Source organism: Podarcis muralis, chromosome 4 (assembly GCF_964188315.1).
Source record: "Podarcis muralis chromosome 4, rPodMur119.hap1.1, whole genome shotgun sequence".
NCBI classification, from domain to species: Eukaryota; Metazoa; Chordata; class Lepidosauria; order Squamata; family Lacertidae; genus Podarcis; species Podarcis muralis.
Genome location: NC_135658.1, coordinates 54,958,969 through 54,985,465, shown reverse-complemented (window position 1 = coordinate 54,985,465; position 26,497 = coordinate 54,958,969). Strand labels below are relative to the sequence as shown.

General features: G+C 41.1%; 1 protein-coding gene across 2 annotated transcripts in view; it reads left to right on the top strand.

Annotated features, from left to right (window-relative positions):
• Positions 1 to 26,497, top strand: part of KCNJ6 (potassium inwardly rectifying channel subfamily J member 6) — a 102,103-nt gene that overhangs the window by 55,674 nt on the left and 19,932 nt on the right. The window lies entirely within an intron of this gene.

Here is a 26,497-nt window from a genome sequence, read left to right as displayed (position 1 = left end):
AGAAAACGAATCACCCTCCCTCTGGTGGAGTCTTCTTTCTGTGTAGCCTTTGAAATTAAACATATACATCATGTTGTGTTAGTGGTTCTGAAACACAAGGCATTAGTAGAATGGCTTTATTTGAATAAATTGCTACCTTGCCTTCCTTCCTCACTCGCCTCATTATACTCTTCCCTGAGACCAATGACTCTCTAATTTCATTGGTCATGGATGATGGAGTAGGGCAACCGTTCTGCTAATTTTCCGAGCGTAAGAATACTACTTGCATTCCTTTTAAGTTTCAGAACTTCACTATGTGGCTGCTTCTGTGCAGTTCCAGACACATAATGGATTGATAAATAAATTGGCTTTAGCTTATTTGCCGTAGTGTTAAATTAGGCCAAATATGCTTTGCAAAAGTACCCATGAAAATGGACTCGCAGGATGTTCAAGGTTTGCTTTCTAATTGGAGGCTCAGTAATCCACATGACTGGCCACCACAGGAGACCCTCTCGCTCCAGGCTGATACCTTCCCACATTCCAATTAATATTTACACAGACACATGTAGAGAAATCAAGAGGCTATGAGATGGAACACTTATTTAATTTCCATAGTTTGAGAGGCTAGGGAAAATGAGTCTTGTATTCTGTTCATACAATTCAAAATTACTCTGTTCGTTTATACACCATACATATGCACAAATTACTATTCTGAATTCTATGGTTGAAACTAATCATGAAATTGTAGTTCAGTTTATTATGTTAAATGCATCTACTTTGAAAACCATTATATAGCCTATTATTTTACAGAGCAACAGACGTAGCCTCCGGATATTACACTATGTATTTATTTTGCTACCACAAAACATCTTATAAAAAAGGGGTTTGGAATGTGCTCTCACATCTCAGATGCCTTCTGGTGTTTTCGGTTTTTAGATGGAGTATTTCGTTAAAATCTCATTTCTCACATACTTTTATGGCTGCTGTACTATGAGTGTAAAAAGAAAAAAGTCTGATTTGGTATAAAATTAAGGGTCCAATCCAACAGCGTTTTTTAACATGTAAAAAGGCGACTATTTTTTATCCTTCTCATGTCAAGAATATGTAAAGTTCTAGATGCTTTAATAGAAACAAAGAGCAAATGAATCTGAACTTGACTACACATTGCACTCATTATGAGAACTGGCATCTTTGTAGTAAATTCTTGGAAACTATTGAAGCATCTCTTTACTGGCTGCAGCCAGCAAAAATTTTGCAAGGATCTTAGCAAACAGTCTCCTAACTATATCCGAGGCTACCCTTCCTGAATCTCAAAATGGTTTTCGACCTTCTAGGGGGACAGTGGACATGATTTTCACTGCTCGACAGCTTCAAGAAAAATGCAGAGAGCAAAACCAACCCCTGTATATGGCGTTTATTGACCTGCCTAAGGCCTTTGACACTGTAAATCGTAATGCCCTGTGGACTGCCCTTCTGAAAATTGACTGCCCAGATAAAGTTGTCAACATCCTTCAGCTCCTCCATGATAATATGTCAACAACAATTGCAGATAACAATGGCTCTCAAAGTGAACCATTCACAGTGGGATCAGTTGTTAAACAGGGTTGTGTTATTGCCCCAACTCTTTTTGTTATCTTCATTGCCATGATCCTACACATTGGCAAAGGGAAACTCCCCACTGGAGTAGCAATCACATATGGAACAGATGGAAAGCTCTTTAATCTGAGTAGGCTGAAAGCAACGATTTGGGTTACCATAAATTCCGCCATAGAGCTTCAGTATACTGAGGACAATGTAATGTGTGCACACTCAGAGGATGTCCTCCAAACCATCCTAAATATCTCCGCATAAGCTTATGAAGAGCTTGGCCTATCGCTCAACATCCAAAAAAACAACAAAGTGCTGCACCAACAAGTACAAAATAACCCCTCTACAGCGCCACAAATTCAACACAGTGGTGTAATGTTGGAAAGTGTCAATAATTTCTCCTACCTAGGCAGTTATCTTTCCACAAGAGCCGACATTGATGCTGAAATCCATCATCGCCTGAGCTTTGCGAGTGCAGCTTTCTCCCGACTGAAGTGCAGAGTATTTGAGAACTGGGACATTCGCAGGGAAACCAAAATGCTTGTTAACAAAGCTATTGTACTACCAACCTTACTTGTGAAACATTGACCACTTATAAATGCCATCTCCAACTGCTCGAAAGATTCCATCAACAGTGTCTTGGGAAGAGAGGCAAACTAATGCAAGTGTACTGGAAGAAGCAAAAATCACCAGTGTTGAAGCAATGATTCTTCAACATCAACTTCGTTGGATTGGTCATGTTGTTTGGATGCCTGATTATCATCTTCCAAAGCAGCTACTCTATTCCGAACTGAAAAATGGAAAGCGTAATGCTGGTGGTCAACAAAAGAGGTTTAAAGACTCTCTCAAGGCAAATCTTTAAAAATGTAGTATAAACGCCGACAATTGGGAAACACTGGCCTGCGAGCACTCCAATTGGTGTCATGGACTTTGAAAATGCTCAAACTCAGGACGAATGGGAGAAACGTGCTGTGATCAATTCCCACCCAGAAACCTATGTCCCCACTGTGGAAGGGCATGTGGATCCAGAATTGGCCTCCAAAGTCACCTATCAACACACCGTTAAGTCCGTGTTCATGGAAGGCAATCTTACTCAGCTACAAATGGCCCCCAAAGAAGAAGAGTAAGTTCTCTGCCACCCTGCTGTATCATTATTGCAAAAGGTCACCATGGAAATCCTGCCCATCATATACCACATTTCCACATTGCAGCCAGTATTAATAGTAGCCACTGACAGGGAAAATCACTATGTGATGGGCAGGAGTCATGCGGTGAAATTAGCCACAAGGATGCCAATTCCTGCTGAACATGAAACATCTAGACAGCTATTATTTTCATTAATACATTAGAAATTCTCCAGAGCTACACATTCTCTCTCTCATACAATATCATGACATTTTTTATAGAGGACAGCATCATTAGTTCATACGTTTGCCTGTTATTACAGTCATAAATAATGTGGTCTGCCAAACACAGAGGAAACAATGAATTGAATTATATTTTGATTATCACACTACTGAGCAGTTATATAAAATAATGACAAGAAAGGTCGGCACAAAGGGGATAAAATACAATGCAGATTTTATTATTTAACTCACTTGTTCATCTCTTGATGAACAACTTTTCAATTGACCAACCATCCAGCTAGTCTACAAAATCTGATACAAATTTTATCTTCATGGTCTCTTGCTACCTACCAAGCAAAATTGCCCCCTTTCTTGCAGTTCCCTTATTGCACCAACTTTTTATTAGTGACTACATGTTTCAGAGAATGGATTCTTGATCGTGGGCTGGTGTTTAGTGATTTGATAAATGGCATTAACTTATTGTGAAGAAGGGTCTACAGCTGCGGTGAGAAACTTGTGGCCTTCAAGGTGTTCTTGGACTCTGATGCCCATCAGCACTGCCCAGCATGGCCAATGGTCAAGAATGATAGGAGTTGTAGTCCAAAAAACATCAGGAAGGCAGTGGCGGAGGAAGGGGTACGAGGATGCAGTCCTACCCGGGTGCCATCATTGAGGGGGGTGACAAAATGACAAAAATATGAGTTTAAAAAAATAAAAATAAAAAATTGGGCTCACGAAATGTTTTAGTTCAGTCAACAAACATAACGAAAGGCGGCTGGTACTGGGCACCACACCACAGGGGCCAGCACTTACCACAGACCTGCAGCATGCCTGAGCCATGCATCTCTCCTGGGAGTGACGTGGTGGCTTGGGTGCCTGCAGGCTCCACGCTGCCTGAAACAGCAGTGTGAGACTTGTGTCTGCCCTCCGCCTCTCCCTCAGCCACCCTACAGCTGAGGGAGAGGCGACGGAGAGGCTCCACGCAGTGCACCCCACCACCATGGGCAGCTCACCCCGCCCCTGGCTGCAGGACGCACACACCGCACCTGACACCCAAGCAGCTAGCTGCAGGAAGCTCACAGGTTCCTCATCCCTAGCCTACAGAAAGTGTCTTTATAGAATCATCCTCAATAGGATGGCCCAAGATTTATGGAGACCTCTTATCCCAGCTACAGTGTAATTAGGTATATGAATTAAAAACTTGTTAAGATTTTTATGTTACATTTTAATTTGATCCTTAATTTGATCCTTGCACTTAGTCCAGCAGTCAGTGCACAAAGAGCACAAAGAGTTCAGGCGAGACCTGGATCCCAGTGTTACTCAGACACAAAATCTCCTAGTAAAATAAAAATTAAAGAACACTATGGTGCTTGTCTGAGAACATATGCTATATAGCATTTGGCACATTAAATGCCACACAAAACAACATTTTGCATCCAGTGACAGAGGGCTTCATTATTATATCACTGAGATAGAGGTTACTTTGAAAGGAAATGCTGCAAAGCTCATCTTCACTTTAACAGCCAAGTATGTCAACTAAATGTAGCTCGGTTTTTTGTGTCATTTGGAATTGTTTGCTTCAGAGGCACATATCCAAGATTCATGTTCTCTCTCAATGTGGCACATGGCAATCTATACTGGGCAGGTCGCTCCTTAAGGGAATATTGAATTAATTTTTTGCCTCGAAGTGCCTTTAGTTTAGGGGGCACAAGATTCTGCCCCAGCTGCAGTCCTCTGAGCTATCTTCAAGGACAGCCTACCAGGGATATGGGGGGGGGGGCAGAGAGATGACTCCCTTCGTCAGTACATGGGGGCAGCCTCTGCAGAACTACCCAGAGAGGGACTGAATGTCATGGCATATCACTGCTTCCAGGGACATTTTCAGATGCATTTTTCAATGCAATGAGAGGTGGATGCAATACTTTATAACTTCTCCAAGTGGCTAAAAGGAAAAGAAGGCAGGGTGAATTAAAGGCAGTACTTGGACCACCTCATAAGCTATAAGAATTGAAGTGTGTGGCAAAAAGATCCATAAACTGTGGGCCAATTCACATAGCTACAATCTGTGCACTGCTCCAGAAAGTATGGATCAGATACATCTGATCTAAAATTAGGAATGAACAAAATCAGCAAGTGTCCATTTTGTCAGGTGTGGCTACCTTGTGCCCCTGCAGATGTTTCTGGACCACAACTCCCATCCTTCTAGGCCACTGGCTATGCTTGCTGGGGCTGATGGGAGTTGTGATTCAGCAACATCTACAGGGACACAGCTTAGCCCATACAGACTTATGCCTTGAACCAGATCAGGTCACAGATACTTTAAATGATTCCTACAGAGCTATTCACAAGCTGGCAGCTTTATAATATCTGTCTGATCAACATGATGTCTTACCTTAATAAAGATCTATCAATCTTTATTACACAAGCCTTAAAAAGGAACAGAGTCAGAACTATTTGTGTGACTCTTGCAACATATAAAACAAATTTCAGGCATTTATCTTTTTCTGTTAAAAATCCCCAGTCTCTAAAGGGGGGAGTGCTTTTCTTAAGAAAAAAAAGTCAGACATAGGGTTTAAACTGATGAGGACTTGAGCACAGAAATTCTGGCCACTTTCCTACTCCATCCTCCTTTAGATGGGTATTGATTACACTCTTATGATTTATTGCTTTGTACTGGAATGTTTTCATTAGGACAAATTGCAGCTCATTCAGAATTCAGAAATTGTCTTACTGATCCTGTCTTAAAACTAGGAACGAGTTTTTCCAATCTTAAGTTCAGCTCTCCACATTTCCACATGAACATTCATCAGCATTTTAGTGCAAATTTCTCCTCCTGTACACATTTTTGTATAGCATTTTTTTCCTGATATACCAATTTTTGAAAGACAATTTCCCTAATGTAACACATTATTGCATGTTATTTTCACTATATGCATTTTAATGCACACTTCACCCCAGTACATGCAATTTTCTACACATTACTTGGTTGGAGAACTGCATCGCAAAATTCAGAGAAGTGAGAATTTTGAAGGCTGTCTGTGTTTCAGTTCGGGTATTGCTTTGGAGAGTGCAAACCAGGAAGGTCCACCTTTAAATGTGATCTGCATCAAATTTCCATAGCTGTCAACTCTTCCCTTTTCTTGCGAGGAATCCTATTCGGAATAAGGGAATTTCCCTTAAAAATAGGGAAAAGTTGACAGCTATGTAAATTTCTCCCCTATCCCCACTTAAAACTTGCCTGTTCACCCAGTAATTTGCTGGCTGCTAAAGCATAGCTTTGTTATAATGTTTTATGAGCTGCAAAATCGTTGTGTTTGAAATCTTTAATACGTGGATTCTTCTCTAGTATATTTCTACAGTGTGAAATACTCTGGTGTTATTCAAACAAAGGGTATCATAAATAATATTCTAGATAAATAAGCAAATACTAACACAGTGAACCTTGTCCTGACTCTGTATAACTATTTATTCTAGCTTTGCCTCTCATCTGTGTTGTTATTTTTACAGTGGTACCTTGTTTTGCGACTGGGATCAGTTCCGGAGCCCCAGTCGCTGGCTGAAAAGGATGCTGGACAAAGCGCCACATCTGTGCACGCGCATGGAGCATTTTGTGCTTCTGCACATGCGCTTCTGCACGCTTTAGTGCTTCTGCACATGCACAAGTGGCGAACCCGGAAGTAACCCATTCCAGTACTTCCAGGTTTGTCACAGACATTCAAAGGAATGGGCGCTCGACGAGGCAGACACTAGACAAGGTACCACTGTACAGATCAGCTTCACTACATGGTTGTTTTCTTTCCTTTTTTATTTCACATGATATCATGAGTTGGGGGGGGGGAGCACTATTGCATAGACACTTGGCTGCCACCAAATTTGCTGCCTGTTTGGCACCAAGGGAGGACAATTTTAGTCTCCTGAGCTTTTAAGTGGATAATTTAATTTCTGCAGTTTCTGGTTTTATTGCTGGTTCTACTTCTGATTTTAGCTGTTGTTTGTACTGTTGCATGAATTTCAATGAGCTTGACACTAATTTGCTGGATTTTTTTAAAAAAATGTATTGCTTGATACCCTGAAGTGTTAGCTGAAAAGCAGCCCAGATACCTTTTTAATGAATATGAAATAAATAAATAATGTAATGTAAAACCATGCACACCTGAAAAGCAGACACGGCCATCTTTAAAAACTTAGCTTCACATACACTCAATTGCAAACCCATCAAATAGATCAGGGGAAAGGGAACATTTCTTAGGAAGAGGAACACATTTCCTGTTCAGCAAGCTTTCCAAGGAGAAGTAAAACTGGGCAAAGCAACTAATGTGAATTTTATCTTTGCACAGTAGGCTAGTTTCTGCACATACCCTATCTATCCAGGCAAGCAAGAAGCATTACCTGAATTCAAGGACACATTTCAACCAGGCAAAAATACTCAAAGTGGGAGCAGGACCAGTAAAGAGCATGGCCTGGGAAGACAGGTCCTGGCTGTGAAGTGTGTAATCTCAGGAGAGTCCCACAAGGTCAGTCTGGAGGGCTGCATTTGACACTCGCCCCCCAGGCCTGCACCCTGCTTTCCCTGAAATAGAAGTTATTGGGAAACATTGTTGTTGTTTTGCTGATAGGATTGAGATAATACAAAGTGCTTGTTTTACAATCAAGAACATGGAATTCACTCTTAAAAAAAGAAATCTGGCCAGGATCCAGGTTAATATCCATAAATTGATCTGCATTAGCAAACCTACCTAAGGGAATACTTGTATTCACTCATTTTTGTAATCGTACAAGAGGCTCATCTGGAATGCTAATATAATGCAAATATTCCATTTGAGAGCTCAACAATCTTGCCTGGGATTAAATATATGGGGAAGGGGGGAGATCACTTTGGAAGCCAATTTGGACAGAATTGCAGGAAATATTTATAAAGTCTAGGTGAATTCTACTTTTTGACATTCAGCAGGAACACTGTCTGGGAGATTCTCCCCTTCATCTATAGCAGCATTTAGAATAAATACAAAGGGGGGGGGGAGTGTTACACAGAACCATACATCTGAAAATACGCAGATCACTCTATTTATGTCTCCATCCATGTAGTAAGGGTAAAAAAAAAATATTGTGTCCATTATGCCCCTAACAGATCAACCCATATAATGCAGTCTATTACTGAACCAAGTTATATTCTGATGAAGTGTTGGGGTATTTTTAAGGATCAAAATGTATTGATGCCTGTGGGCATAGTTGCAAACATTCAAAACTGCAGAAGAATTAATACTCTTAATGGAGCCTGACAAAGCCATAGTAACCAAACCATAAAGAGTTTGTCTGGCATATTTTGTGGCCTTTAAGGGGCTTGACAAAGCACCTGGCTTCCTTTGTTTTGAACTCCTTAGTTCAGCTTTTCACTCCTTTGGGCCAGAAAAGGTTTGCTTAAGTGTGGAGAGAATACGAGATTGCGCTCTTCCTGAACTTGTCTCAATAGGAAGCATAGAATCATTGTTGGCACTGCCATACATTAATTCAGCTGCAGAGTGTTACATTATAATCGTTTTTCTCCTGAAATGAGTGAAAAATCTCTTTTGGCTTTACTGCAATATGTCCGCACAAGGTATTAATCTCTGTAAGATGAAAATCAATGTTGTCACCAAACTGTCCATTCCATTTATTATTTTAAACTGCAGTTTGCTTTTATAATGTACCCTGAATCACAAGCAGTACAAGCAATAAAGTATTGTCATTTAATTTCAGGAGTTAAACCAGCTTATAGTTTTTTTTAGTTTCTACAAAGAGAAAGAGGCCCAGACTGAAGGAACATGCCCAGCAGCAAATGGAGGGCTGGAGCTGTGCCGCTCACCTCACCTCCATCTTGCTTAATCACTGCACTCTACTGGAATAGAGAGGGGAAAGAGCATGGCAGTCAGGTCAGCAAGGTGCAAACACACCAGCGGAGCCAATCCCGTGTCCTGCCAGCACATTTACAACATGCTAACCTCGCCTCCACCACAACCATCGTGGCATCCTGCAGCTATTTAGTCATATACAGGTCAGGTGAGCAGAGCAACCCCACCCCACCATCCATTCCTGAATGGGCCATAACTTTATTTAAAGCAACACTTCAGTAGAAAACATTAGACACACAGGACTAAGTATGCAAAAATACACTGTGAAAACAGGAGATTCCAGATTGACAGCTGACCAGCAGTGTTAATTTGAAACCATTATATTTCATAAGTAGAGTGCAACCTTGGTTCCCGAACATAATCCATTCCAGGAGTCTGTTCGATTCCCGAAACAGTTTGGGAACCAAGGCAATCCTGCAGCCAATCAGAAGCCATGGAAGCCGTGCCAGGTGTTCAGCTTCCAAAGAACGTTAGAAAACTGGAACAATTACTTCCGGTTTCCATTCATTTAGTAGCCAGAACGTTCGACTCCCAAGGCATTCAGGAACTGAGGTTCCACTGTAAAAAGAAGGTGCTTGCTAGACAGGAACACTTATTTAAGCTTTTCCACATGATCAAACAAAGCACTCCCCAATTACATTTTATTCACCCACATGCCCTTATTATTAATAATAATAATTTGTTACTTGCCCTACAGCATGAGGTACCATATTATAGTGGCCTGACTGCACAGGTTAGGAAGGAGGGGACATAACCTTGATGTTGGGAGATCGACATTTTTGTCCACTTCTCCATCTAATGATGCTGAGCCGTGGAAGGTTCAGAGCAGACAAAAGCAAGTACTTCACATGCTGTAGGTTTCTTATGTTCTTATAAAACTTGCTAGATATGCAGCTTAGCAGGGGGGAAGGGAAAATCTCCAAAGAGCTTTTTTGAAAAGAAAAGATCCACAAAATGACAGGGAACAGGGAACTTGCTACTCTTTTCTAAAAACAAATTTTCCTGGATGAACACTCTAGCATGGGAGTTGCACAATAGGGGAATACAAACCACAGAAGTTGGGGGAGGGAGTATTTTGTTTTTATGCTTTCAAAGCGATGCTTGCAGAAAAGAGGGTTCCATTACTCATCACTTTATGCATCAGTGACATTCACCTTGCTTGCCATAATGTGTTGATTACACTGTAAACTGACCACACAAAGCATTTCTAGCTCCACCTCTATGACCTAAGAGAACTGAGAGTAGAAAGAAACTGCCTAGGTTTCTTTGCAATTTTATGGCGCACGTCGGAACGGGTGAAGAGTAACACCTGACAAATGCTCAGGATAAAGCATGAAATCCCCTAAAGACCTGGAAGGATATTAAATTCTGATTTAATACCCAATATCTCAGGTCCTTGGTGCACACAAGGCAATGGGAAGGTTTGCAGATTAAAGTGCTTAGCAAAAGCCACTTTTTAGTAGTTCAGTTCCCCCACTCTGCCACATCAGTAGGCATGAGATGAGCAGTTATAAGATTAATAATACCTCAGTTATGATCAGGAAATGTTTATAGAGAAGAACAATAACGGAGAAGAGCAGAGAAGGCTAGATAATATTGTTTGGGGAAGTCAAAGTTTTCCTTATAAGGCTATATCACCTGAGCTGAAGTTTTTAACAGCATCAATAATATTGCATTACCAACCTCCACAGACTGAATGTATCACACCCAGTCCCTAAACTAATTTTCCATTGAGGCATATTCAAAAGGCACAACAAGATCATCTGCCTATAAATATGCCCTAATTCTGGTTCTTTTCTGTCCTGGCAATCTCTTGATTTTCTGCAGTTTTTAAATGTACAGCTTCTGAAGCAAGTGGCCTTGCTATTATAGTAGTATGGGCTCCCCATTTGCCCAAAGACATGTTTGCAATATCTGCACTTACAGATAAACAACTACACAATGGCACCAACTCCAGGGGACTCTGGGGGCCCGGACACCCACAAATTATTTTTTTGCTATGGGTGCCCGGCCGCCACCACTGCTGCCACTGGAGCGTGCACCCCGCACTGCACCGCCATTACGTCACGACGTCATGACAGTGTGGTGTGGCGTGCATGCGCTAGACACCCACAATCTGGGGCCCAAGTCAGCACCACTGCAACTAGAGCATAAGTGAGCATAAGTAGAGGCAAGTGGCATTCACACTCCTACCAGGCAGCCAATCTGCTGCCTTGCATCAGATCCCCAGAGGGATGCACTCTAGAATATCTCCAGCTTTCAGCTAGTTCTTAGCCTGATCAATCTGCCTTTGCTCCCACAGTATAAACCACAGTATTGTTGCACATCACCCCAATCTCCAAGCAGTGTGATATTCCAGGGGTTCCAGATGCTTACCCAGGGTTTGTGTTTCCTTTGGAAATAGGCACAGCAAAGACTGTAGTGTCTTTATGATCTATGGTTTATTTACACATAGATACAACCTGAGCCTATGATGGAGGGGCTCACAGTTTAACATCCCCAAAGAGTCTTGTTTCTGCCATAGCCGGAACCTTGGATTTAAACAGACATCGAACATTGTTCTTGAAGTGTAGGTGGGTGCCCACGAGGCAAGACACAGCGATAAAAGCAAGAACCTTTATTGAATTAACAGAACTATACAACAGGGGCAAGGTAACTGCTTATATACATTTCTGAAGGCCTGGGCCACTCCCACTCCCAACATGATTGGCTGTCTAAACTTCCAAGCTGTGAATCATAACTCAGAGTTTGAGAGCCAATGGCAGAGGCCCAAATCCTGAAATATTCTGTGATTGGATATCATGTATCTAATCAGAACACAGGGGCTCAGAATCCTTAATCCAGACTCAAGCTCAGGCAAACAGAGACCACTGAATGCATAACAGTTCTGTCTCTCTGTCTTCTCCCAGCTTGCTGCTTTACATCTGGCCCACATCACAGCAAATTCTGCTCTTCACTCTGGCTTTGTTTATTGAGGGAGGGGACCACAGCCATTTGCCACCTCTCACCAAATCCCTAACCCCCCCCCCTCGCTTCACCAGGAAGCTGTTTTGGCTATTCCAGGAATTAGGGCTTGATTAGCTTTTAACACTTGCTGGATCGAGGCAAATGTTAAAAAGTTTCTGGCATACAGCTAAACACACACACCCCAAACTCACAACAGTATTAACCACACCAGCATGTAAGCAGCAGTGACTTAGCTGCTGGGAGGTAAGATGAGTGGTACCCCACCATCAGCTACTGTCAGTTTCATGGATAGTTCCCAGAGTTCCATGCTGATTTTCAGAAATCATTTGTGAACTCTAAGTTTATCTGCTGCCCCCTAAATCTTACTGGGATTCTTGTTCTTCCCTTTCACTCATGCAATTATTCCTCTTCAAACTGTGCTCTGCTCTTTGAATAAATCTTCCTTATACTCTGCTTTCAGTAGAATGTTTTGTTTTCTGCAGCGAAGTACCTTTAACTGTGTAACAGAAGAAGCACGGTAGATAATAATATGACATAAAAATGCACTGACCGGAAAAGCAGGCACTGATATCCTTCACTGAATGAAAACCTTTCATTTGTCCAGTTATGATTGGCCTGAAGCCCATCAAGAGGGACAGAAATCATTTGTTTCATCTCTCTAAATATTATATTCAAAGTGGCTTGCAACCAGTTAAAACAGCATGAATATTAAAACCAATACAAATCATCCTTTAAAAAACAAAACTTTGTGGCAACAGCATTCAGATTGCACCATTAATATAGCACAGCAAACAGAAATCGCAACCTGCTGAAACAAATAAATATATGTCCAAATGCAAGTAGAAAATGCCAGGCAGATTTGCCAGGGAGGATGTTCCATAATCTTTGTGCCATCATGGAGGAGGCCATGCCTCTCATATCCACCAGACATGTATTTAATGGCAACAGGACAATAGATCAAAGCCTCTGAAGCTGACCTTAACACTCAGAGCAGGTTCTCACAAGAGAGAGCAGTTCTTAATGTGTCCTTGTCCTAGCTATAGAAGAAAAGCCATTGGGTTTTGCCACTAGGGGAAAAGGGAGGCATGCTACAAGCTTAAATAGGATACAGTAGGTATTGGTTCTCTCCAAGAGCCCATGAAAGGTGGCCTCTTCTCAGTCGGTCACATTGCTGCAATTTCTAGGACTCTTTGGGGGAAACCATGACAATTATACTTCTATTCAACCAATGTAGGTTTGTAGTGTAGAGCTGTCTCAGTTCAAAAGCACTGAATAATTCTTTACCAGAGGGCTTTTAGCACAGCCACCCTTTTAAAAAGTTAATTCAATAATTTCATTTTGAAGAACCGTTTCATCTTGATTTTAACCCTTTCTTTTTGCAAATCTTTCATCTTTGTTGCTATAGAACCCTGTTAATGTTCTCTACTCTGGAATGTTCGTGTTTATTTTAGGCTTGATGAAATCATTTCACTGCTGACTGTTCATCTCAGTCCATGAAGCTGCTAAATATCTGATCTGAAAGGAAGGCTGACAGAATTCATACAGCATGCAAAAATAAAATTACGAACCTAACAATTCTAAGTCCTAATTCCAGACAAGACTTTATGGCACACTTGGAGAAACAAAAACAAAATAGAATCCCAGGTTTCACCTCAGTTGAATCTCCCCTTAAGTTATTGCTCATTTTCTCCTGCAAGCTGTTCTCTGCCTGTGATTAAAAGTGTGTATAACAGAGATTTAAGAACCTTTCACAGTTTTGCTTATCTATTAAGGCACAAAGGTGCCTTACCAATAGTTGCTCAGGTTTTGTTTGTTGTTTTTAAGCATTTGAGCAGAACAGTTTAACTCCTTAGCAGCCAAAAAGGCATATCAGGGAACAGAAACCAAATGAATTGTATTTTTTGTAGAAAAGCTTTCTGAAGCATGGAAGTAATGTTTAGACCTTGATTAATGAGATTACCAAAGGAAAGAGAAGGAGAGAGGGCATGTGTGTCACATTTATTCTGTCTCTTTTTATATCAAACATGCTGTAAAGACCAAAAGTAGGTACAAACATATAAAGAGAAATGTTCAGTTTTAGTCCATTATTCAAAGGACAGTAAAGAAACCAATAGGGTATAAAAATGAATTATGATTTCTTTCACTTCAGAGTTACTGAATGTTCAAATCTAGTAAAAAGCATTTTTTTTAAAAAAAATCCTATCATTTAATAAAATGGTGTGGGTGATCCAGTCTTTTTCTTCTTCGGATTTTCCTATACTGTCTGGTTCATGAATACATTAAAAACCAGGATGGCAGGTGCAAAGGAAGGCTTTCACACATTTGCCATTTCAGTAGAAGAGGGGATTCTTGCCAGTTTGTCATGCAAAGAGGTGAAAAGCTGCTCCAGCTGATTTGCCCTCTTCTATCATAATATTAAAGGTCCAGAACACCTGTCCAGTTTGCATCTGGTCACTTTACTGAAATATCATTATGTTGCTTGTGAAAGGAAGTCAGTTACTTCATTACCAAAATGATATCTTTTCTGAACAGAAAGTTTCCCAGTTTAATTCTTGTCTAAACAGATAGTCTCAAGCATACTGGTTGGATTTATGTTAGCAGTTGCCAGGTTACTTGTAGCAAAAGGGTGTGAACAACTGTTCACTGTAAGCATGGCATCAAAAATTATGGTGCTTAGAAGTGACAGAAAAGCTTTCCTCATTATCATATGAGACTAATCAGGAAAACCAGAACCAGACACATTTTTTCCTTTACTATTTGGCATAGTTTTGTGCAACTGAAAAGGAGGGAGGTTGCCACCATCATATCTCCACAGTACATTTACCTTACAAAGGGTACATATGTTCAAGAACCTTTGGCACAACCTTCCCCAACCTGGAGCCCTCAGATGGACTACAATGATGGCTGGGGCTGATGGAGGTTGTAGTCCAAAGTATCTGAAGGGCATCTGGGTGGGGAAGGTTGTGCTAAACGTTCTTGAACAGGTCTACTCTTTGTAAGGTAAATTGACTGTGCTTTCCAATAAAAGCAATAAGATGTCTGCTGATTTTGCTTGTGTATTTGTGTTCTGTAAAACAACCAAAAACAATGATCTGAAGAATTTTTCATCTGTGTTTATAATACTGTTTATGAAATGAGTGTTCCTTGCATAAAACATGGCCTTACTAGGAGAAGCTACACAAGCCCCTCCATCAATCTCAGCCCTTACAGAAATGCTGAGTATTTATTATGAGGTTTAGAACTTCTCAAGTTCATTTTGTGTGCATCTTATTTAAACATGATGTCAGGTTCTGCAGTGTACAATTCACAAGTGTACCCTCTGCCATGACTAATCTACAGTTAAAGACTTGCTGTTCCAAAATCTCATTGCTGTAGATTGAAATGTACTAGCATTTTGTGTAAGTATTTTCCATAGATCCTTCAGTGCTTTATTAACTGACACTGAAAAAAATGAAAGGAAATTTTTGCTGGAGAGTTTCCAGAGAATCATTTATAGTCGAGTCAACAAGAAGTCAGTAAATACCATAAGATTAGAGTTTATGCATTTTGCACATAGCAGAATTAATACTGGATCCATGGCAAACACTTTAAAAGTACTATGAACTTATCATGGAAGCTGTAATACAATATAAGGATATAGGTGGTATCTCAGGTGTAGGATAGACTGCCAAGGTGCAACCTAGAGATTCACTCTGTCCCTTTAAGCTATTTTAGGCCCAATATTTCCCTGGTCCTTTTTGTCCATTTTCTATCTCTGTCTTTCTCATTAGTTGTACAGACAGGATGAAAGTCATCTCCTGCATAATTGTTAATTTTAAAGGGACAGAGTAAATCTCCAGGTTGCTTCTGGCAAACCTATCAACAGGACCCAAAAGAGATCACACTGGGTTTGGTATTTTCCATACACAGACATACGCCTCTCTGGGGAAATGAAACCCCAACTCAGGAGCTGAGTCTCTAAACATTAGCTGACCTTGAGGAACAGTGGACCATGGAGCTGGGCAGGAGAGGATTCCAGGGCAGAGAGAGGTGGCCATGTCCACTCACTTTCTTTGGAGGCAGGAACAGGCTGGCGAAAGGTAAAGTAGTCTCATGATGGCCAAGAACAGCTCCTGGTCATCGTGAACCTTTGGGGCAAAGATCTTGGGATGGTTCAGGCTGCTCTCAGCCATCATGATTTTGAAATGCCTGGCTATTTATTTATTGTATGCCTTAGTCATCCAACAATTAATGTTCTCTGGGCAACGTACAGCACAATAAAAAGGATTAAACTATAAAATACAGTTCTAAAAAAACAGCAATAAAGAAGTCAATATGAAACAGAAAGAAAACTCAAATAATACTAGCATTGAACAACCATTGTATCAAAGGGTCAGCTTTAAAAGGCCTGTAAGAATTTTTTTTAAAACTGGCACCAGAAGGACTATCATAAGACTTGGCTAGATGTTGGGTTATACCAGGCTTCACTCCCCTTAAAGGACCAGGAAGGTATGTGTTTTCTTTCATGCTGTCTAGAGATCAAGATTGCCTCCCCCAAAACTGATCCCACATGATCATTTAATGATTGTAAATAAGAAGGTTATGACCAAATTTAACCTCAGCCTCAGTGACCCCTTCTTTCTTGCTAGCTGCAAGAACTCTGTTGCCACAAACCTTATCCAAAGGAACAAGATACAGCCTTGTGGTTTGTCATGATGTTTTGAAGAACCCACATATCTCTTGCTTAAAATAATGAGAGCCAGTCTGAAAAAGTTCAGACTGTATGAATTGCCATGTTAGATCATCAGCCCAATTGTCCAGGTCATCCAGCACATTCACAAACAAGCAGGTCAGTTTGTAAATCAGTCATCCCCACCCTTGTTTCTTTCCAGTGTTTGGTCATCAGAGATAGCCTACCTGTGAATGTGGAAGTTCTAGTCTAAGCTAATGCCACTGAGAGATCTCTCAAACCCATTATTAAAGCCACATATGTCCCCGTCAGATACATTCTAGCCAGATTAAATGTATAAAAAATAACCCACCCCCTTTTAAAAAAATTCAGAAGGAAAGCAATCAAGCATAGCAATATTGTTACAACTGATCGCATAGATTAAAAGCAAAAGGTTGCTCATTTAACTACAGTGCTACTTCAACATGAACTTGTCTGAAATTTCCATGTGAATGAGATTGAGAGTTTGATTGCCCAATATCAGGTCAACCATGTAATGCTAAAGTCAGTTGCAGCTAATAGAAATTTATCACAGTCAGCTGTTCTATTAATGGCTTGCCAGATGTTGTTTGCAGAGCTCTCTCTCTCTCTCTCTCTCTCTCACACACACACACACACACACACACACACACTGCAACCAAGGTGTGCCAAATGACATTTTGCTGAGAACACCATCTGCTCTATCTTCCTGCCCTCTCTCTTTGTCTTTCAGAAGGCAAAGACTGGTGGCAGATTGCATTTTCTTGGGATTGTAGCACCAGATTGATACTTAATATCTGGAGAATAAGTGGGGCAAAGGTGAAAAGAAATGCAAGAAAAACATAAATAGGTACTATTTTCTGAACCTCACTGCAAACACCAGGTTCTACATTTATACACCTTCAGTTGGGGATGGGAATCTGAACACATTGTTCCTTCAAATTTAAACAGCACATATATTTTTTGCAAGTCCCTTGACCCCAAGCAAAGTACTGAGAAACTTTTAAAAAGTAAAACTAGTATTTCCTATCTAGAATTCATAAAGCTGTGGAAGCTTTGAATTATTTGTGCCCCTGCTGAGCTGCACTAGATATCTCTTAAGATGTATTGGCTAAGCAGGTTTTTTAAAAACCATGCATCAATATGAAATGAAGATGATTCCCAAATATATCAGTTCACCCAGTTCTCCTGTGTGTGAAAAAGTTGATTCACTCCCAGGGGAAAGGGACTATTTTTAGAAAAACCAAGAGATGGGCCCTTTTAGTTTGGGCACATATTATAACTGTTTGACTCCTTTTGTCTCCCTGGGCTATTTTTACGCTAAGCCTGCTAGTGTGGTGAAGTGGTTAGTCAGGGGTTCCCATCCTTTTAGGACCAGGAGGCACATTTTGACTTCTGAGGGGGGATTCTAGCCACAAAATGGGTGCCATAGGGTGTGGCATAACACAAAATGGCTGCCATCAGGGGCATGGTGTACCATTAGAGCTTTTTTTTAAGCTGGAACTCACCAGAACTCAGTCCCAGCACCTCTCATGTGCTCTGCCTGCACCTCTTTTTCTAGAAAAATAACACTGCATAACACATTATAGAAAATACCATCTTGGTAAACTTCCCCCCTCACCATAACTGTATTTCTATATAAGATAAGACAACCTGTCAAAGTTGTTGTTGTTGTTGTTGTTTTGTTGTTTACACCCCACCCACCTGTCTGGGTTTCCCCAGTCACTCTGGGCAGCTTACAGCATATATAAAACTTAGTAAAACATCAAACATTAAAAAACAGAGCAGGAAAGGTGCTTTGAAAGGGGCGGGGAAAACAGCAGCAATTGAAACTCTATCACTTGGTGTCAAAACAACTCACTTATCCATCACAGCTCTGACTTCAATAATCACTGGCTAAAAACACTGACAGGCAGAAGTAGCCAGGCTGGCTCATTTCACAGAAATTACTCAGAAAGCTACCTACACATTTTGCTTTGTAACTTTATTTGTAGGAGGCATAACAACTTACCGATACTTTAAAAAATATGTACACTCAGAGTCTGGGGCTCCTGCCTGCAGGTATCAACAAAGGCCTTTGCAGGTGTCATGATGCTGACAAGCACTGGGTTGGTGACCTCTGGAAAGTTGGACTAGGGTTTACAGACCAGAATGCAGATCCCTGCTCAGCCATGAAGCTCATTAGATGGGCTTGGGCCAGTCACAGTCTCTCAGCTTAACCTACTTCAGAGAGTAGTTGTGACAATAAAAGGGAGAAGGGAAGGACTGATACTTACTTTTCCTTATTAAGAGAGGATAAGTAAGTGCAAATTCAGAAAATCCCCGTGGAACAGTTCTCTTGAGACTACATCAGCTCAAAATGCTGATAGGACGCTGTATCCCTTGAGTTACTCTTCCATGGCCAAAATGTCATGCCAATGTCCTGCTGGCATGTCAAGAAGATGAATTCTAACCTAGCTTTCTTCCTAATGAGCTCCTTTTCTATGTGGAGGATTTTCCTGAACAAGTATTCAGAACTGAGGTTCCACCTGCATCTAAATGGTACAATCCAAGTAGAAGCACGGGGTTGCTGAACACGTAGCTTGGCTGTTGCATTACTGCTTATGCATTCATAGCGGATCATAATACTGTAAATTATATTTCATTTCTCTACTGATTTTCATAGCAAGAAACAAACAAACACAACAGCATCCTTCCAAAGATAAATGTATTTCAGACTTGAAAAAAAGAGTTTGCTTTCCCTGCATCTTTAGAACGCTGGGGAAATAATAAATGCACACTACTTTCTCTTACTTTTCATTGTACACAGAAAGCAGATAAGCTCCTGTAGACATATGCAATATGCATTAGCAACCTTTACACACTGAGAGATAATTGGTATTGTTCTTATTAAACAAATCCAGTTGGTAGGCATGGTTCTCCACCCAGCCCAGCAACTTCCTAGATTGGCTTTAAAGAAGCACAAGGCATATCTGCCTTCTTCTCATATCCAGCTGAGACCAATGAGCATTTTGCTGTGCTCCTGAGAATGAGATTCATTAGCAGCTCATAGTCGCTTCTCCCCAAACTGGATGTAAATGCTGGTGCTGAATCACAAAGCAATTGTTGTCAGAATAAACTTGTGGGTAAGGATTCTGTGACTTGATTGTGGGGTTTTGTGGTTGTTGTTGTTTTTCACTTGTTAAGATTGGATTCCTGTTGAGCTTCCTCTGGAGCAACAGAAAACAAATTTCTGTCACATTTCAGATACCTGATGATGGTTATTATATTGCCTCTTTGTCATCTCTTCTTCTCCAGGCTAAACATACCTAGTTCCTCATAGGACTCGGTCTTCAAGCTTTTTGATGCCTTTGACACCCTTCTCTGGAGATGTTACAGTTTGTTAATAACCTTCTTAAAGTGCAGTACCTAGCACTTATGAGTTTTCTGGGGACATCTAGCTGGTCACTGCGGAGACAGAATACAGAACTAGATAAGCATTTGTTGTTTGATCCAAGAGGACAGTTTTTATGTTCACCCGTGTCTAGTTCATTTTACATATTTTTTGTGAAATATATTGTTGATCCAAAGCTTTGTGGATAGGCTGGATAACATTTCCCATGCAGTACAGAAGATTATTAAAGTTCAGTTAATCTTATCTATGGATAATTTCACCACTTTGATATGTTGTTGATTCCTATTTTCTTTTTCTGCACAAGTCCACAAGACTAAGTTAGCAAATCATTGCTATGATGAAATAGGACTAAATCCCTAATAGACATATTTTGTGTTTATCCATTCTTATAAATCAAATGAGTGAAAAATGAGAACATCTCTTCAGCCTGCTAGTGATTAAAAGTGATATAATTCACTGGCACATGATTCATTAAACAGAATACATCTAGGAGTCTTGGATTTAGGTATGCTTTGATCTGGTACAAATCAAGTCCACCAAATTAGACTGAAAATAATTGGAAGGTTAAATATTTAAGCACTCTTATCAGGTGTTTTTTTAAAGGGAGTAAAACTGGCTTCCACATGAGACAGTAGGCATTAAACTCCTATTTCCAAAAAATGTACAATATTCATTACAGGAACATAAGAAGCTGCTTTATACTATCCAGCTCAGTAATGTTTGTACAAACTGGCAGAGACTGGCTACCCAAACTGCCTTCAGACTTCAAAGTCTTTCCCAGCTCCACCAAGAGATGCCAGAGACCAAACCTGGCATCTTTTGCAAGCAAAGCAGAGACTCTACCATGAGCCTCACCTTCCCCATTTCTCAAAGCTGAAGCAGCTGAAATGAGATGGAATGTCATAAGCCAATCCATTTGCTAAATGGTGAGTTAACAAGCCAGTAATTAAAACTTTAAAATAAATACATACTGTATTTGGTGCTTTATGCCAAAATGCAGGATAAGAGTAGGTTATAAATAAATAAAAACTTAATTGGCGGGTCCTCAGCTATCAAGAGATTGAAAGAGAGGGCCATGTAAGATTATTACCTTGAAACCTTAATTTTTGTAATTGTTTTGCTGGCAAACTACAGATATAGAGCTCATGGGTCGCTCATTTATGGATTTGGCCCAAGTTAATTTTGAAGGAGAGACCCAGAGGAGAAAGAGATCTTCTTAACTGGCTGCGTTGATTGTCTGGAGCACAGACAACATGAGGCGGCTTAACTGGTTTGGTTCAACTGCTGTCCAGGAAACATCAACCCCAAACAAGTGACCTTTAAAAGCTTGAGGCAGGTTATCCTATGACATTCAATCGCTTTGTAGCAGGTGGCCTAGTGTGGTGGCATCACTCACCTGGCCTCCAGTCAGTTGTGTCACTGCTGGTTACCAGGCAGTAAAGGGGGAGGTGTGAGGCAGTAGCGAGGTGGGTGTGGTGAAAACCCACTGGCAGAGTCAATGTGCCACTTCTGCTAGTGCTTTTGCAGCTCCGCAACAGCCTCACCCCTCCCTTCTACTTCCTGAGGAGCAGCATCAACATGAGCAACCAGAGGATGAAGTGAGTGAAAGAGCCCCACCAAGTCCTCAGCATTAGTACTAGAAGTGGTAGTACTACCTGCATTACAGTAGATAGGTTTTTTACATTGTTTTAATTCCATAGTTAATTTAATTACTTTTACACAATAATCTTTTATATGTTTTTAACTATGTGTGTTTTATTTGTATTTGTTTTAATTTTTGTGAGCCACCTTGAAAAGGTGGGACTTAATGAAATCATGTGCTAAAAATCACCTGGAGCTATTGTTCTACAAAAACACCTGTCTCTGCTTATGACCTATTGTGATGGGGATTTCTCAGGTTGACATTGGGACAAAGTTAATGTGTAGATTAAAGGTAAAGGGACCCCTGACCATTAGGTCCAATCGTGACCGACTCTGGGGTTGCGGCACTCATCTCACTTTATTGGCCAAGGGAGCTGGCGTACAGCTTCCAGGTCATGTGGCCAGCATGACTAAGCCACTTCTGGCGAACCAGAGCAGAGCACGGAAACGCCGTTTACCTTCCCACTGGAGCAGTACCTATTTCTCTACTTGCACTTTGACGTGCTTTCGAACTGCTAGGTTGGCAGGAGCAGGGACTGAGCAACAGGAGCTCACCCCATCGCGGGGATTCGAACCGCCAACCTTCTGATCGGCAAGTCCTAGGCTCTGTGGTTTAACCCACAGTGCCACCCACATCCAAATGTGTAGATTGCTTTGCTGCAAAGTGAGGACTTTGGTTGCAAATCCACCTGGGAATTGCTATTATTCATCATTCTCTCCTTCTCCCATTCATTCCCAGTCCTGCTTCTGTGGATGAGGGGCAAATCCAACTGAAAAATCATACACTTGCACATTCATTCGTTATGGAGTTTCACATAATTAATGGCCACTTATAAAAACACTCCCACACACACTGCTTTTCACAGTGTGGCAAGGATTCATATTTGAGATTCCCAAATTAAATCTACCATACTAATGCTGCAAATTAGCCTTGGAAATACCAGTTCTAAAGCAAACATTACATCTTACAAAGTAGGCTTCAGCAGTACCCTAATTTTGTCTCTGGAGCATTCAGTTCAAAAACTCAAAGGTAATTCCCTAGCAAAATTGTAGTCTACAGATTTAGACCCCCTGTAGATCCTCGTCCCCCTTAATTATTTGTCTCATTTCTAGTCATCCTCAGTCTCATCAGAGAGACTGGGCTGAAATGGACTGATAAATAATAATAATAAATTTTATTTATATCCCGCCCTCCCCAGCCTTAGCCGGGCTCAGGGCGGCTAACAACAATAAAACAGTACAAAAGTACAGCATAAACAAAACTCTAAAATCATTCATTCTAAAATTAATTAATTCAAGCCACTGGCAGCCATTGGGCCAGAGCTCCGCGAAGATTGCCGAAGGAGGGAGTCAGGCTGTGCCCTTGCCAAAGGCCTGGTGGAACAGCTCTGTCTTGCAGGCCCTGCGGAAAGATGTCAAGTCCCGCAGGGCCCTTGTCTCTTGTGACAGAGTGTTCCACCAGATCGGAGCCACAGCCGAAAAAGCCCTGGCTCTCGTTGAGGCCAGCCTAACTTCTCTGTGGCCTGGGACCTTCAAGATGTTTTTATTTGAAGACCGTAAGTTTCTCTGTGGGGCATACCAGGAGAGGCGGTCTTTGAATCAAAAAATGTCTCTTTACATATCACTAAGGCCTGACTAGGAGGGGTGTGCTAGTGGTGGGTGGAACTGCGAAGGAATTTCAGCATAATCATCCTCACTAAACTAACCACAAAGAGCAAAATTAAAAGCTATGTAGTCAGAGGTATCAAAGCCCAAATGTTTCAGAAGATTGTTACATCTGCTTCTGCTTCTTTTTAAAAACTCCTTTCTGCATTCACTAAAGTTGACAAGTTTGGACTTGTGCGTAGCTCTAAACCCACCTGTAACAGGTGCACCACCCTAATACAAGCCCAGCTGAGGAACTCCTGCCAAGCTAGCATGTGCCTTTGGGATCTGAGACTGCCCTGGGGAACTGTCAAGAGGCCCCACATTGCTAATACATCGTGCATCTGGAAGCCCATCTTGCTGCATCAGAGTAACCACTGATTGGCGATGGAGGAAATACTCCTGGACTATGTTATTAGAAGATTTTCTTTTTCTTTTTAAGGAGCTTTTCTCAAGGGGGATGCTAGGAAACAGCTCAATTTTGTCTATCTCAAGATACCTTTGTTTCCTGATTCTAGCTCCTCATAATTGGGGGGGGGGAGCAAATGTGGCCCGCTAGGTGCCTCGGACATCTGGCCTCCTGCACTCTCCCAAAGCCCCTTCCCTCTCCATCCCTGCTCTGGGCATCAGGCTGATAGAGCAGAGTGAACCATCCCTGCTCTGCATGCCCCATTGGCTTCCATACTGGCCACATAGGAAGTGAATATACTACCTTAGGGCACACTATGCCCACTGACTGCACTAGTAAAGCAGACTGTGACTTCGGAAGAAAGGCCGTCTTTTGGGGTTTGTTTTCCCCCCCCAAAAAAATGTGAATTTGGTTAAATGCAAAAAAAAAAAAAAGAATTTTGCTCCCATCCCTACCAGAGAAAAAGCTAGAAGGATTTTATTTTTTATTTTTTTAGGGCAGAGACTAAGAGAGGGAGAGAAAGCTTTGAGTTAGTGAAGCATCTTGGGGAATTGCTCTCTTCGGGAATCTAATACAGGATTAGTAGTTCTGCTTTAGAAGCTGGTCATTCTTGTGTTCTTAGTATGCAGTACCTATTCTGATAATCTTTGTACAATTTTAGATAGAAATTATGTAGCAGGAAATGTAATTGGGGGACCTGCAACAGGAGGTAGTAGAGACATAACAGATAAATTCCTGAGTTATTTCAGAGCCATTATAGCTCCACATTTTAATCCCCATGCCCTGCTATTTTGTTATATTGGGGAAAGACAGAGATGTGCATTCATTATTCCATTTCATTATCCAATGTGGAGTAATCCAGGGAGGCAGCTTTGTTACCAAATGTAGTAAAGACCTCACTGTAAGGGCACTTCTGTTTGTCCCATGATTTATCCTGTTTTCCCCTAATTTCTAGGCATGGATCTGATAGTTATTTGTTTTTTGTTTTTGTCCCACTCCTTTCCCCAGGAAAACCCAGTGCTTACTGCTGAATTGGAACAAGCATCAGTCTGCCAAAAAAATACCCAATTTACATTTGTTCCAGTTCAGCAGTAAACATTAGCGGCAGGATGAGGAAAGAAACCTCTTGGACCCATGGTGAGAAATTAAGGGACAGGAGGAAGTGTGGGTGAACCCTCAGAGCTGCTTTGCCAAACCTAATAGCCCCTCATGAAATAGGCAGATTTTTTTTGAAAGTGTCCTATAAGTTGATAGACCCAAACACAGAAATATTACTGCATTCTGAGGTGTTAGACCTTACTTTGAAATAAACAACTGATTGGGAAAGGAAGTACATGCTTGATAGCTAGAAAAGTTCTGAGACAATGGAAAGCTGAGAGTGTGTTCTTTTGGAAGTAGTTTGCCTCCATCTAGACATTTTAACAAGTCTACTACAAAGAAACAAAAGTCTCAAAAGAAAAACAACATTCAGACATCTGTCCGCTTAGTATCCAACATGGTGTAGAGAACAGAGTACTGATATTTCATATGTTTACTACAGAACAAACACACCTTTTATGTTTTTTCTGTCCTTTCAAACCTATATGATTCATCCATGTTTTATCTATTTTAAAAGAGAGATTTTAAAAAGGCTGCTGTTGAAATCTGAAGCAGCAGCACTTTTAGAGCCAGACTACCAGCACACAGGACCTGGCCCTACAGTCCAAAAGGAACCAACATGACTGGGCCACACCAGCAGTTGCCGAAACATCTTTTCTATTTTTTAAAAAATCTTCATACAGAGCTGATGAACTTCAGACAGCTCTGCCTCCCATCTTCATTTTCCCAGAGTGCCCCATGTGCAGCATTCCTACTTAGTTTTAACTTAGGTTGGGGGGGTTTCGACATTGTGGAGGTTGTCACCACCAGTACCAGGAGACAGGGTGAAAGGCTGGACCAGGGAGCTGGAAAGGAATGAATGTCTTCCTCTTTTCCCTTTCCCAAATGTTTTTGCAGAGGTTGCCATACACACTGGCAATCTTCATAAAACATTTTGGGAAGATTTTTTAGAAAGAGATCCAACTATTTCTTTCTCACTGTCTAGTAAGTCGGAGAGGGGGGAGGAACAGTAAGTGACCAGGCATCACATACCATGATGAGAAGGGAATGGGTTCCTTTTTTTATCTCCCACACACCAACGAAACTTTTCACAGAAGTTGGAAGAGAAAAAGAAACCTATTTGTTCCCTATCCAATACCAATGCCTGTTGAACAGAGAGAAGTGTCCAGAGTAATCTGGGAGGAAAAAGGAACATTAGTGGGCTCAAGTCTCAAGGGCTGTGTTCCTAGGAGCTTGGCATTGTGGAGCTCAATCATGGCAGCAGAAAAGGCTTGGCTGCACAACCGCAAAATTCTTTATTGGCCATAAAAGTGGTACCCTAACTACCAGACCTCCATGCCTATTTCAGTAATTAGTGTTTGTGAGCTTTTCACCTCTACCCTGGAGTGGTACATTTCAGGTTTACCAACCCACGTGGAATTTATGAGGACTAGGTATGTTTATATATACAGTGGTACCTCGGTTTAAGAACAGTCCTGTTTAAGAACGATTCAGTTTATGAACTCCACAAAACCTGAAGTAGTGTCCCGGTTTGCAAACTTTACCTCAGTCTAAGAACAGAATCCAAACGGTGGAAGGGCACCGGCGGTGGGAGGCCTCCTTAGGGAAAGCATGCCTCAGTTTAAGAATGGTTTCGGTTTAAGAACAGACTTCTGGAACAGATTAAGTTCGTAAACCGAGGTACCACTGTATGAATGCCTGTACATAGGATGCATTCATGAAGAAACTGACAACATATATATGATTGAGTATAGAAAACAGAATAAGGAAATGGGAGAAAGAAGCGATTCCCATATATGTAGGTGGTAAGCATGTTTATTAATTTTTTTGACCGTCTGTGATGCAGGTGCAATAAAA